Source organism: Podarcis filfolensis (assembly GCF_964270895.1).
Source record: "Podarcis filfolensis genome assembly, chromosome: 4".
Classification (NCBI taxonomy): Eukaryota; Metazoa; Chordata; class Lepidosauria; order Squamata; family Lacertidae; genus Podarcis; species Podarcis filfolensis.
In genome coordinates, this window is record NC_139607.1 from 51,596,831 (window position 1) to 51,610,857 (window position 14,027).

Here is a 14,027-nt window from a genome sequence, read left to right on the forward strand (position 1 = left end):
GTTTTTAGGACTTAAACCTAAAGATTGGACTTAAAACCAATCTTAAGCAGCTCAGGGAATTCAGAAGATATGTTGCAGCAAATTGCACTGAAAATAATATTTACATTTTAAAAATTCTTGATCCTGGGTTCACTTTTCATTGCATAATTTACACAGGAATAGACCTATAGCATAGGTATTCTAGGAGATTATAACCTGCACAGTAATAAAACAATGTCCCCAAATTTCAACTATTATTATTATTTACAGTCCACATTTGGGCAATATCATGCCAAGTGTCATGAATGCATAGCAAGCTTTCAACTTGTCCATAGTTCTTCATCAAGCAAGATTCTACACAAAACAGGGGATAAGGGGAACGAGGAAAAATAAAGAATGAAAAATTAATTTGATGTTGTAACCGTGGAGTCGGTTTGTAGAGTCAGTTCTAATATGGAAATTATAGGCTGAATAATTTCCACTCAGTGCTACATAGATCATCTTACACAGTTAGGATTCTGGGATACAGAAGCAGTGGCTGCTCCAGATTTCTGAGAAATTAAAGTTTGACTTGTAACAGATTTGTCTAGATTCTTATAGAACACACAGGTTGTTGGGTAGACAGAAGTAAGGATAAACACTAGCAATTTCAGATGATGTGCTAGGTAAAAAATAGTCAGTTGTTCTATATAAATGCCAATTGCAACCAAATTATACAGTAGCACCTAGTGGTTGAAGGGGATGGTAATCTCCATATGTCAAGGTCCATTGTCAGGTAGTAGAAATTCATCTTTGTCTTGTAGATTTCCCCCTGAATGGCTAGTTTACTATTTTCCATCTTCTTTCTGCACACAAAAGTGCCTGGGGAGAAAATATCCCAAGAAATCAACTGATTTTTGTTTAGTGTGCTTTCCCCCCCTTTTTTTGTCCAAAGTGCAATATGTTGAAGTAAAAATGTTCCATGGGTTTTTCAAAATGAAATTTTAACCTGGGAAGCAGACATCAGTGATGGTTTAGGGATTTTACTACCCCCAATATATGTTAGATTTCTGCTTGAAGAAGTAAACTGTCTCCAAAGCTGCTTGTGTAATTTTTTATGTTTCAGTTCATAAACACACACTGGTTGCTTCTATTTTGGATGTCTTCCATTAAAAATTGCTCCCTCCTGTCTTCTGCTACCTCTTTGCCCCTGAAGATGTTGTTTACTACAAACAGCACATTGAGGGGAAAATAGCAGTTAGGTCACTTTCAGGAGAAAAGTGGTGTGAGGCTGCAGTCTGGATCATAGAATGATAGAATTGTAGAGTTGGAAGGGACCACAAGGGTCATCTAGTCCAACCCCCTGCAATGCAGAAATATTTTGCCCAACATGGGTCTTGAAACCGCAGTCCTGAGATTAATGTTCCATTAACTGAACTATCACACATTCCAGATCAAGGCTCAGTGGCTGGTTTTTCTTCAAAATAAAAGCAGTTAGGTTAAACAAATGTGCTTAAGCCTATGACTACTGTTACATCTAATTTGGCCCTAATATAATAATGTCACGAACCTGCTATATTTTATTTTTAGTTGAATGGAAAACAAATGCTACATGTATAGCTGTGTCAGCAATATATGCTTGTGCTTGCAAGTATTAAAGGCTGAAGGAGGTGCAATCTATTAACCTCTTACTGTAAGAAGCCAGTATAAATCATTACAATGAATAATTGATTTTCAAATAGCTTTGTTATTTTTTCAAGTACGTACATATCATTGTTTTTTCTGTCAAGGGTAGACCTGCAAAGCTCATTGTACTTCATATATTGTTCAACCTTTTTCTTATATTATCCCATTTTTATTTTACTGTAAATAAAATGCAACAGGATTTTTTTTAGTTTAGTTTAATGCATAAAAAGTTTGCACACCAAAAAGAGTAAAGTATGTTTTAAAGGGTTTTTTTTGGTAAATTATTGAAAATACATCAATTGGACATGTCAGCCACATCATTTTGGCATGTTCAGTCTTCATTGGGATGCTTAATAATGTTCGTACTTCAGGAAATAATTAGGAATTCTTTAACCAGCACTTAAAGAATTGAGATATTTGTACAGTCATACCTCGGGTTGAAGTAGCTTCGGGATGAATATTTTCGGGTTGCGCTCCGTGGCGACCCGGAAGTCATGGAGCGTGTTACTTCTGGGTTTCGCCGCATGCGCACACGCTCAAAATGACGTAACGCGCATGCACAGAAGCAGCAAAACACAGTCGCATCTTATGTTTACTTCAGGATGTGAACAGGGCTCTGGAACGGATCCCGTTCGTATCCAGAGGTACCACTGCATAATATACAAGAGGGAGCCTGAAACACAATGTTGCAGTACGGAAGGCTACTTTTTGTGGTTCCAGTCAATCCATTCCATTGCCTCATGGTCTAGTTTCCTTAGGTGCCCAATATTTTCATCTTCATTCTTTTTAAAAAAATGTTCCCTCTTAAATTTGTTTTTTTCTAGTCTTCTTCATGGACTATCACCTGTCTTTTATAATGCTCTCATATTTTCCCCAGTCTCAGAAATAGTTTGCTACTACTGTTTCTGTCAAAGACCTACCACAGTTGTAAGCCTTAGGTCTGATTTTAAATTTTACATGCCTTTCAAGTCCGGTGTCTCTCAACATAGCTGTCAACTTTTCCCCTTTCTTGCAAGGAATCCTATTCGGAATAAGGGAATTTCCCTTTAAAAAAGGGAAACGTTGACAGCTATGCTCTCAACATTCTGATATCCCTGCTATCACTTTTTGTTCCTTCAGTGTTCAGAAATATTACAATCTTCTCCCCCTACTTCAGATCTTCTAAGTTTGTTTGGAATGTGGTGAAGGGAAGAAGACTCAGGAAAGTCAAATTGCTTTGCTTGCATAATTTTTGATGAATCCATTGTCAAATGACAACCTGAATTACTGATCATGCTTCCTTTTTACCCACCCCTTTGGGTAAGGAGACTGAGCAGACTGCAGAATCAATATTGTCTCCTTCCTAGTTCCCCATATTCGTCTCCTTGGGTCTGTGCAAAACCCTCAGTGATTGTTCATCCTCAGACTATCCTAATTATTCACGGGTAGTCCAAGTCTCTCCCCCCCCATGCCCAGTTTTAGTCTCCTCTCCCCTTTTAGGATATTTTACACACACACCCTTTAAAATACACGTTTACTGTCTGTTCCTGAGCTCCACCTTGTCACAACTAACTCACTTTTGCTCTCACACATCCACTTTATTGATAAGGAGGCTGAGGCTTCTGAGTCATTTAACTGATTTATTTTATTTAAAATTAGTTGTCCCTCTTATGCAATCAGTCAAGGGTGCTCTGTAAACTTAACACAGTATGGTAATTTTGGAAACAGCTAACTGAAAAAATGCTCTTGTTAGCAAAAATCATAATACAGCTGAATAGCGGGAGATTCAGGACAGATTAAAAGTACTTCACACTATGCATTGTTAAACTGTGGAATTCCCTGTCACAAACTGTGGTGGTGGCCAGCTTGGTTTTAGGATTAAATACGTCATGATTATGGCTTTAAGGTACTCCCAAGATCAAAGGCAGCATGCCTCTGAATACCAGTTGCTGGGGAACAACAGAGGGAGAGGAGGTCTATTGCCCTCACGTCTAGCTTGTGAGCTTCCCTTTGGTATCTGATGGGGAGGAAAGATGCTGGACTAGCTAGGCCTTTGCTCTCATTTAGCTACTTTTCTTACGTTCTCGATAGTGTGCTGTTATAGTAGTAATAGCAACATTTTGCTCAAAGTGCTTCATTTACTTGATCTGTATTCTGATTCTGTAAAACAGCTTAATATTAGTGATTTATGCAAGACTTCTAACAAATCTTTATGTCTGAAATATTCTATATCACCTGTTATCAGACATTACATTTTCTTCATTGAAAAGTCTGGCCCATGTTGGTGTCTATTGTTACATTTTCGTGGCAATCCTCTATGCACTGTTGTTCTGCCTCCTGAATTGTGCTTCACTATGTTTAAATTTTTAACTTGAGGTTATGGTGTTAGCTTCCTTTTATGGAAAAAAAAGGAAAGGACTGATTATGATAACTCTTTTGTGTAGTAAAACCCATTCATTGTCTTCATTATGTATGTATTCCTGTAACAAAATCAGCATCAATGCATTCTTTGTGTCTAATTTTTAGAAGGCTTTTTGTTTTGGTGAGAGAGCGCTGTTATTGAATTGTGTTTTGACCTACTTTTTCATTCATGTTACAAACTAAAGACTGGAAATGTGAAATGTAAGGGTGACAATTTGACCACATTCTGAGACTTGAATATGTTCACAAGTTGCAAAGCCCTTAATTCAGATTTGTCCCCAGCATTGTGGACCATATGTTCACAGTGCGTTCCATAGTTGGCGCTGGAAACATTCTGCATGTTCTCTGTCTCCATGAAAAGTTGTGGGAATCCACTAATGCAAAGTTCTAAGGTTTATTGACTGCAAAGGTTGTGTGGGAAGGGCTATAACTTTGTCTTGAACAAATTTACCTCAAAATAAGCCCTCCTGAGTACAGTTTGACTTAAAGGTAAGTGTGCTCTGAATCTCACTTTAAGCCACATCATTCTATCCCCCACCCTGCACTTACTGACTTACAGTATTCTTATATTGCCATAATGTAGAGATTCAAAACAACATCTGAAGTCTGGCAACAGATTGCTTTTTTAATACACGATACCTGAACCATCTGCACTTAGAGTAATTAAAGAAAGTGACTGTTTTGGATTCAGTTTCAACCTTAGAAAATGTCACAGAAAATATCCTTTTGAGTCTCAGAGTTATAGGGGATTGGTGTGAAGCAGGTGGGTGGTTTTAAATATATAGACTCTGTGTCTTATAAAGTATACTCTGGAGAAACTTTTCAATTTGGCAGTAGTTTACTTAACTATGACATCAGCTGCAAAGATCTGGCAAAAAATGGAGCATTTCCAAACCTGCAAATGTTTTTTTTACCCCTTTAGTGCGGTTTCTAGCTATTGCACATAAGAGACCTGGATGTGTGTGGAAGGTGGCATCTTCCTCAGTGTTATGAAATACTGTCACATTAAGATTGTTAGTTCATTGTCATATAATCTGATAGTCAAATAAAACCTCTGGATCCTTCTAGCTAAGTACGAGAATGTTTGTATTTTGCTTTAGCAAAGAAAGCAGATGGCAAAATCTTACTATGGTTAACAATATTAGCAAAAATTAAAGTTGAACTTCAAGTGATAGGCAGAAACTTTTACTTTTGATGGTTTACCTATATTGCTGAATGTATGATGAATTGTTTGACTCAACATTTAAGAAAACAATGGCTACCAGTTCTAAGACACCACTGAAGTCTGAAATAAATGCCATCAATCTTTTGAAGGTGAGCATTAAAATGTTTTGTATATGTTTCTTCACAAGCTAAGGAAATTGTGGATGTGCAGATAAACTAACATAACATGTTGCTGCTAGGAAGGCATCAGGAATTAAAATGAGTAACACCTAAACAGCAGTTCTAAGATTAAGGCAAACATTGAATTATTTGAATCAGTTTTCTAATTGTGAACAATTAGAAAACCAGAGGTACAAGTAGGTATATCTATTTTAATTGCCAGGTCTTACCATTATGAGCATTCTTGTGATTACTTTCTTTACTTTTCAGTGTCTTATCCCAGAATGGGTATGAAAAATACTAAGATATGTATAAAATACATCAATTAGTACATTAACCTAATCCAAGCAGGGAAAGATTCTGCTTAATGCTTCAGATTGCTTTGTGTCATAGGCTGGTTAGCACTTTACCTTTTTAGTCACTGAAGGTACAATGCAGTGCGGATCCAGAAAGGCAGGGGCATCCAACTTACTTATTTCTAAGATTTATATATTGCTTTTTATTACTAACATTTTGTGGGAGGGATTCAAGTGCATACTGGAAATTTAGGTATGTACAATTAAAAATAGGAAAGACACTTAAAAGTGTGGGTTGAACAAATGGTTAATGGGAGGATGTGTGAACACACTGCAAGTAAATCAGGATGAATGCTCACTGTTTTATAACTGCCCAATAAACAAATCAGAACAAATACTCACTAAAGACCAGATGCAGTCTACTCACCATGTAAGCTTTGTGTAAGCAAATGCTGGGCAGATGCTAAATAAACAGGAGGAGACCAGAACAATTAGTAATCCTAATTAAAATAAAGTAATAAATCACAAGTAGGCAAGCCTCAAGTTTTCATTTAAAACGAAAACAGTAGAAGAATAAGCAAGTTTCCAAAAGCACAGCAGAGAAGCAAAATCAAACCTTTCTGTTTTTCCCTATCCAGCAGGTGCATCTGTCTTGCTTGCCCATCAACATCCCCAGATATCAGTGTAGGGACATAATGTTTTAGTAGCTTGTATACAGGTCCATGTCATAGTTCTGATTACAAGGTTTTTCATTCCAGAGGGATTCAAAATTCAACTATGATTGAAATAGTTTATAGAGCATGTAATTGTGCCTAGCATGTTGCAGTGGTGGCAGCAAAAAAGCCTACTGTGTTGCCACCATTGCATCCTCAAGTTGCTATGGAACACTTCTTAGGGTGGTGAAAACTTTAGGCCCAGGAACATCAGTCCATCCCTACTCACAGAAGTCTATTGTGACACATTTGCCATGTGCTTTAAGAGCAATAGCACTCATTTCTGCTCCAGCCTTGATGCCACAGTTGATATAGGTCTGGTGTAGATTTCAATCCCTTGCTGTGGGCAGGATTTAACCCCTGCTCATCAGCTGATAGTGCAGGTTGAATGCTGCTTTGGATGGCTTTGTGCTGCTATTCACTTCTGGGCATGCATTCAACCAATGCAGGAGTTAAACCCTGCCCTTGACCCATCAGCTAACATCATGAGTGATGTCAGCTAATGGGTAGGTGAGTATGATTTGGAGGAAACGGCCTTACAGGCCAACTTGGACTGCCTGGTGAGCCAAGGTTGACCTGTGAGCCCTGCTTTATAAGAAAACATAACTTCCTAAAAACTGCCTCATTTGTGACCTGAGGTTGCTTTTTGATTGTGGTTAGCATATCTGTTCAGGGTTACCAGCAGAAGAAAGATTAACTTTTAAAAGCAGCAAGAGGAAAGAGGAAAGTTAATGGATAAAGTGGATCGTTAGCACATAATTCAAACCTTAAGCATGTACTTCAGAGCTACTTTAAATGTTACATACATTTGTGGAAAATATATTGGATATTGAAATACTGTTTTTATGCTTGTTTATGTTGTTGAAAAAGCATAGCAGCAAGTTTTATTGCTTAGCCATAGTCTTTTACAATTCTTGATGAAAACTTAGCAGATGCATCTTGCAAATAAACCATAAATAGCAAAAGGTTAATATAATCAGAAAAATTCCACTATAAAAAGTAAACAAAAATAAGACCATCAACAAATGAATAAGGTGTAGAATTTAAAAAAAAACCACAAATTTAAACACATATTAAATTTTGATATGTATTTTTTAAAATTCCAACTACTGTATTGAAAGAATCTGCTCTCACGTGTTTGCTGCCATTTTGTCAGAACCACGGTTGATCAAAAGTAAATCAGTATATTGAACTATAAGTCTTAAAATGATTAACATCCTAGGAACTAAAGGAACCAAGATGAACTCTTTGTTTGACTCCCTGCATATAAATCAAACATTAAAAGTAGAATAATCATGAATAGTTTTTTTAAAGCTACTAAAATAGCTGAATTCAAAACAGTTTCAATTCACACTAACCTTGAACTGGAAACTTATTTGTACAAAAGAGATGCGGAAATCTCCAGCAGGCCGGATTCTCAGACTGGGCAAAAAGAAAACCTCAGTCTTTATCCCTTTCCAAACTGCTAAGCAAACTAAATAAACAGTCAGTCCTTGGCCTCTGTACTTAGCATTGAATTCAAATAATTGTTCTTCCCCTGCCACCTCCACTACAAGCAGCCATATAGCCTTCAGGATGTTCTGCAGCAGATTGCTTATCAAGGTTCTCATAAGGTTGAGGTGGGGCAGGGAGAACAGCTACTGCAGCAGCTCTCTCCTTCCTTGGAAGTTTTTTAGCAGAAGTTGTATGACCATCTGTCATGAATGCTTTAGCTGACATTCCTGCATTGCAGGAGGTTGGACTAGATGACCCTTGGGGTCCCTTCCAACTCTTAAGATTTATGATTCTATACTCTCATACAAAAAGCCCTGAAAGACTAAACAAGAACAATAGGTGACAGATTGCATTATGTGGTATGCACAAAACTGTCACATAATTAAGTGCAGATTGCTTGAACACCTGTCATTCTGCTTACACCCATAGATATGTATTTTTTGAGTAATCCACTTCATCTTAGAATTTCTTATAAAGAATATTGCTTTATTATTAGTGCTATTTAGACCAATCTACCTTTCAGTGTTCATTATTCTGAGGAATTACACTGCTAATTCCTGATATAATGAAATAATGGAATTTATGCTTTAGCTGAAAACATAAGGTAATTTAATTTATGACTTAAGTGAAAAATAAATGCTATATAAAAATTCCTGCTGTTCTTTAAAAGTTGTGGCTGATACCAAACATTAAAACAGTTCTGTTGCATCTTCTGCTTGGCGCATTAATGAAGTTTGTTTTAAGAAAATACCATAAGATGCTTTGCAACCCAAATCCTATAATGGAAACGTTTTTAAAGTGCAAATTTAAAAATATATTGCTATGGTGAAATGTTCCAAGACAACCTATAGACTATGATGTCATTAAAATTGCTGCAGTAAAGAATTCAGTATACATGGCTTTTGTCAATGACTGATAGCTTTTTCAGTACTGTGAAATGCTATTATATTTTGCTGGAATAGCTGTGGCAAACTTAATCCTATATGGTGGCAAGTCTGCAATTTTTATGACTGAAAGAGACATCACTAACAGACTAGCAAAATGTTTTAATCTTCTAAAAGGTCTAAAAACACTGGTTACATTCTGTTTATTGTGACTACTTGATAAAAATAATTTATTTCTGAAATACTGAAAGGAAATCAGCAATTGCTTTCATATTAAACTACTGCTCATTCACATACAGGAGGTTTTTTTCCAGTAGACTTTTGGGCATTTCTGACATGAACATGGTACTCTCTTTATGTGAGAGAGTGTTTTCTTATGCATGAACGGTATTAATTTTTTATATTGTATGTTTTCAGCTTAGGATGATGTTTAGCCTTTGACCTAACCACTTTCTTACAATAAACAGTTTGTTGATGAGAGCAGCTGCTAAGAAGATTGCTTCCAGACTGTTCTCACAGCACTGAGTGAGAGAAAAAGTAAAGCAGAGTGCACCTTACAAAGGGCAGGCATTGCAAAATTATATTCACTGTGCTTGCATTATATTATATCAACATCTCTATATTTATGCATTGAAATACTCGGTAGCAGAGTGTACAACAGCATAGTTGTGTGTCTTCAAAAAATAAGCTACTGAAAAAATACTTATATTTGCAATGATTCTGGAGTAGAACTTGGATGCAGTGGTAGCTGGGAAGTTGGTAGAGATTTTCTTCTAAATTATGAAATTGTTCCAATTAGTACATGAGGGTGTAGTTGGAGAGATTCCTTGATGCCTGGAGTTTGGGTCTTCTTGGTTTGGAAAAAATGTGAACAAGTGGGGACATGATAGAGGTGCATAAAACCATGCATGTATGGAGAATGGCATACTTCCTCTCTCATACTGTACAGTGTAATTTGCTGCAACAGATTATGGTGATTGCTAGGGATGTACAAACTTCCCACCATTTTTTCTCACATAGATGCACATTATTCTAGTATTTTTTCATTCTGCAATGAGTTTATTTTACCCAAGTCTTTCTTCCGGTGTGTCATGTGGAAATAAATTATTTTCAAATACATTGGAATACATATACCATGGAGTACAATAGACATGCCTCATCCATCAACGTATTTGCAAATCAAAACCTTCCACATGTGTTTCCCTTCAAAGCTAATGAGTTTCCAGAGAGGTAGTCTTTTGTAGCAAAATAAGCAGTCTTGTGGCGTGTTAAAGATGAAAGTTAATGAAGTTGCTAATCACCCATCACAAAACTATATGTAGCTGCAATTTTGACCATGTCTACTCAGTATGTCCAATTAAATTTAATGGGCCTTACTCCTAGGTAAGTGAGATTATGTTTGCAGCCTATCTCAGTAAGCTTGAGAGGATTGAAGCTCATGTCACCCACTTAACAACATAGAGGTGTTTTTTATTAGAACACATATTTCTTAATTGTATATTCAATACAGCAAATGGTCATGCATTTGCATGTGCTAAAACAGTGTTGAAGCTAATTTATGTTTTAAACTGTTTATAGTAATTTTTTGTGTGTGCCAATGTATTCCTGCTATGTGAAGAACAATAATGATTTTTTTCAGTTGAGATTTGACTGGGAGTAGGGCAAAAATATTTTAAGATTTGAAAATAATGATTAAGAGGGTGGATGGTAAAAAATGAGCGGTCAAATCCAGATGGTTCTTCCCACATTGACAAAGAAGTTTGGACTTTAACTGAGGGCACAGTTAAAGTATACAGCTAATAAAAGAGACCACTTCTTTCCATGTGAAAAGAATAATAATGAATAATGAATAATGAATAATAATGAATAATGGTCATCAGCCCAATGTCCACAGGTACCATGATGCCCATGAAGGCTTCCAGTGGTACACCAATCAAGCAGACCCAGACTATGAGCTTTAATTTTAAAAATCAAGTCTCTAGCCCAAGTTATGGGGGGAAATGTGCAGGTACCATCTAAGAGATTTCTATGAAATGTGAGTGAATACTGTTGGGTTGAAATAACGACAGACAGGTAGCGAGTGTCATCTGGGAGGCATCTCCTGAGCAAGTCTCAAGGAGCCTCTTTTATTGAGTATTACAGCATTGCCACATATGTGCTTATTGCTGATTGGTTAACACAAGTACAAAGCAAAGGTTACATTAATCACCAATGGATTAAAGGGTGGGAAAGGGAACACAGAATTGGACAGGCATGAAAACCTCCTTATTAAACTTTTACTAGTGATTGATATAGCATTCATCCGTAGATGTGGTCAACTATGCATTAAGAACAGGCACGTTACGGTGTTTCATGAACTCAATGTGGACTGAACATTCTGGGGTGGTGAGTGTCTTAGTATTAGAATGATTTGTGCAGAACGATTTATGCAGCATGTACAGAGACGAAACTTAGAAGCAAGACTTTCCCAAACATGTCACAGTCATGTGCAGAATCAAGACTTTCCTTCAGAATACCTTGTATGTTTTTCCTGGTAATGCAGGATACTCTGTGTTGTCATTAGATGGCAACAGCACCTGTTGGTTTTTTTGTGTGTGTATGTGAGAGAAAGAGAGTGCGCCAAAGAGCGCACGATATTCAGGAGTAGCAAACTGTAGCTGACTTCTCATGATAAGCATATGGTTGTTGGTGGGGTTATGGTTGTCTGTCTAATTTTGTGTATTGCCATGCTTCTCTATAGCAGCCATTTTGTGACTGACACTCTCAGCAATCTCTCAAAACTTGCTCACAATCCAAAAAAGTTGGCCACCCTTGGAAAAATGTACTCTGTTGCATTTTAAAATCCACAGGAGAACATGGATTAAGACTGCAATCTTAACTCCACTTACCTGAGAGTAAGTTCCATTGAATTCAGTGGGAATTATTTCTGAGTGGGCATGGTTAGGATTGCAGCCTTAGTGCATATAGGCTGTTTCCCAGCAACAAGCAGCAACTTATACAAAGTCAAATAATAATAATAATAATAATAATAATAATAATAATAATAATAATAATTATTATTATTATTATTATTATTATTTATACCCCGCCCATCTGGCTGGGCTTCCCCAGCCACTCTGGGCGGCTTCCAACAAAATATTAAAATACAGTAATCCATCAAACATTAAAAGCTTCCCTAAACAGGGCTGCCTTCAGATGTCTTCTAAAAGTCTGGTAGTTGTTGTTCTCTTTGACATCTGGTGGGAGGGCGTTCCACAGGGCGTGTGCCACCACCAAGAAGGCCCTCTGCCTGGTTCCCTGTAACTTGGCTTCTCGCAGTGAGGGAACCGCCAGAAGGCCCTCAGTGCTGGACCTCAGTGTCAGGGTAGAACGATGGGGGTGGAGACGCTCCTTCAGATATACTGCACTGAGGCCGTTTAGGGCCTAACACTTTGAATTGTGCTTGGAAACGTACTGGGAGCCAATGTAGGTCTTTCAAGTCCCGTGTTATGTGGTCTCGGCAGCCGCTCCTAGTCACCAGTCTAGCTGTCGCATTCTGGATTAGTTGTAGTTTCTGGGTCACCTTCAAAGGTAGCCCCACATAGAGCGCATTGCAGTAGTCCAAGCCGGGAGATAACTAGAGCATGCACCACTCTGGCAAGGCAGTCCACAGGCAGGTAGGGTCTCAGCCTGCATACCAGATGAAGCTGGTAAACAGCTGCCCTGGGCACAGAATTGACCTGCACCTCCATGGACAGCTGTGAGCCCAAAATGACTCCCAGGCTGCGCACCTGGTCCTTCAGGGGCACAGTTACCCCATTCAGGACCATGGAGTCTCCCACACCCGCCCGCCTCCTGTCCCCCCAAAACAGTACTTCTGTCTTGTCAGGATTCAACCTCAATCTGTTAGCCGCCATCCATCATTCAACCGCGTCCAGACACTCACACAAATTGTGAGGCACCTGTTGGACAACAGCAAATATACATAAATAAATATCTAAATAACATATATTGCAAAGCATTTTGAATGGCTATTTGATTTGCATATCTGTTTTTGCATGTTAAAGCATTTGTAGAGAATTAAGGTGGAAAGCTTTCATAGTAGGAGTCGGTTGTGATGGGGCTCAAGTGAGTAGGTGAAAGGAAATCTATTTTATGGTGCATTTTCAGTGAATTCCTCTGACATTCCTAGTTATTGTGCTAGTTTCATTGTAATATTTTTAGTGTTCTTTTAAATGTGTGTGCTTTTTTGTGTTTTTTACTGTTTCTCCTGTTTTTATTGTACATCACTTTGAGATGATAGTTTAGAAGGCAGTTAATAAATTAATGATACTAATAGTGATGGTTACCAGCTTAGATGGCTTTAAAGGGAACAGAAGATAAAACTATCAATGGTACTCAACATGATGAATGGGTACTGTCTAATTCCTGTGAACACCAGTTGCTGGGGAGCACATTGGAGTGATTGGTTTTGTGCTCATGTCCTGCTTACGGGTTTCCAACAGGCATCCGATTGGTAATTGTGAGAATAGAATGCTGGATGAAATGAGTTTTGGACTAATTCAGCATAGCTCTTTTTATATTCTTAGAAGGGTGTTCAGTTGGCCCTTATGCTCACTTTTGTTCTGCATTAATTTATGACAGCCTACAACAATAATTTTAAACAGGGCATTGTGAGGCCAAAAGCGCATTGATTGTGAAGAGTTTGCTATATGTCATAGTCACAGTTTGATAGGTTCTGTCTGGCAAATCCTTAAAAGTTAAATTTATTGCACTGTAGCTGTATTACCTGCACAATCTGAATTTCCAAATGAACGAGTACTGAGGTTTGTCCTTATTTGCATTAATGCAAGCATGTCTGCCAACTTTATTTAAAACATAATTTTATGAAATGTTACCCAGATTAGGCCCCCACATTTATCTAGGCTTGCTGTCTTCATCTGAGAAAAAAATAAAATATCTTTATCGGCTTTGTATATGATGTTAAACTTGTATTTCTGCAAACTTTAAATTACTATTTCTTATCATTATATGCTAAAACAAAATAGGTGAGAGGCAACCCTCCCACTTTCAGAGTTGCACTACTTAGCGAGGGGGGGGGGAAGGTGTCATCCTAGTATAGGAATTCAAACTACTTTTTGAAATTAATTTTTTGTGTGGTTCCTGGGATCATAGCAGATGTCACTTCTTTTTATCAGCAGACCACTTTCAAGTATTGACTGTGTTGGCGCTAGTGTTACCATTTCCTTTATTTTGGGTCACACGAGGCTCCTGTTGCTACTGTTTTAGATTGT

At 37.7% G+C, this 14,027-nt stretch overlaps 1 protein-coding gene across 3 annotated transcripts in view; it reads left to right on the forward strand.

Annotated features, from left to right (window-relative positions):
* Positions 1-14,027, forward strand: part of HLCS (holocarboxylase synthetase) — a 94,379-nt gene that overhangs the window by 10,779 nt on the left and 69,573 nt on the right. The gene's annotated exons all lie outside the window — the stretch shown is intronic.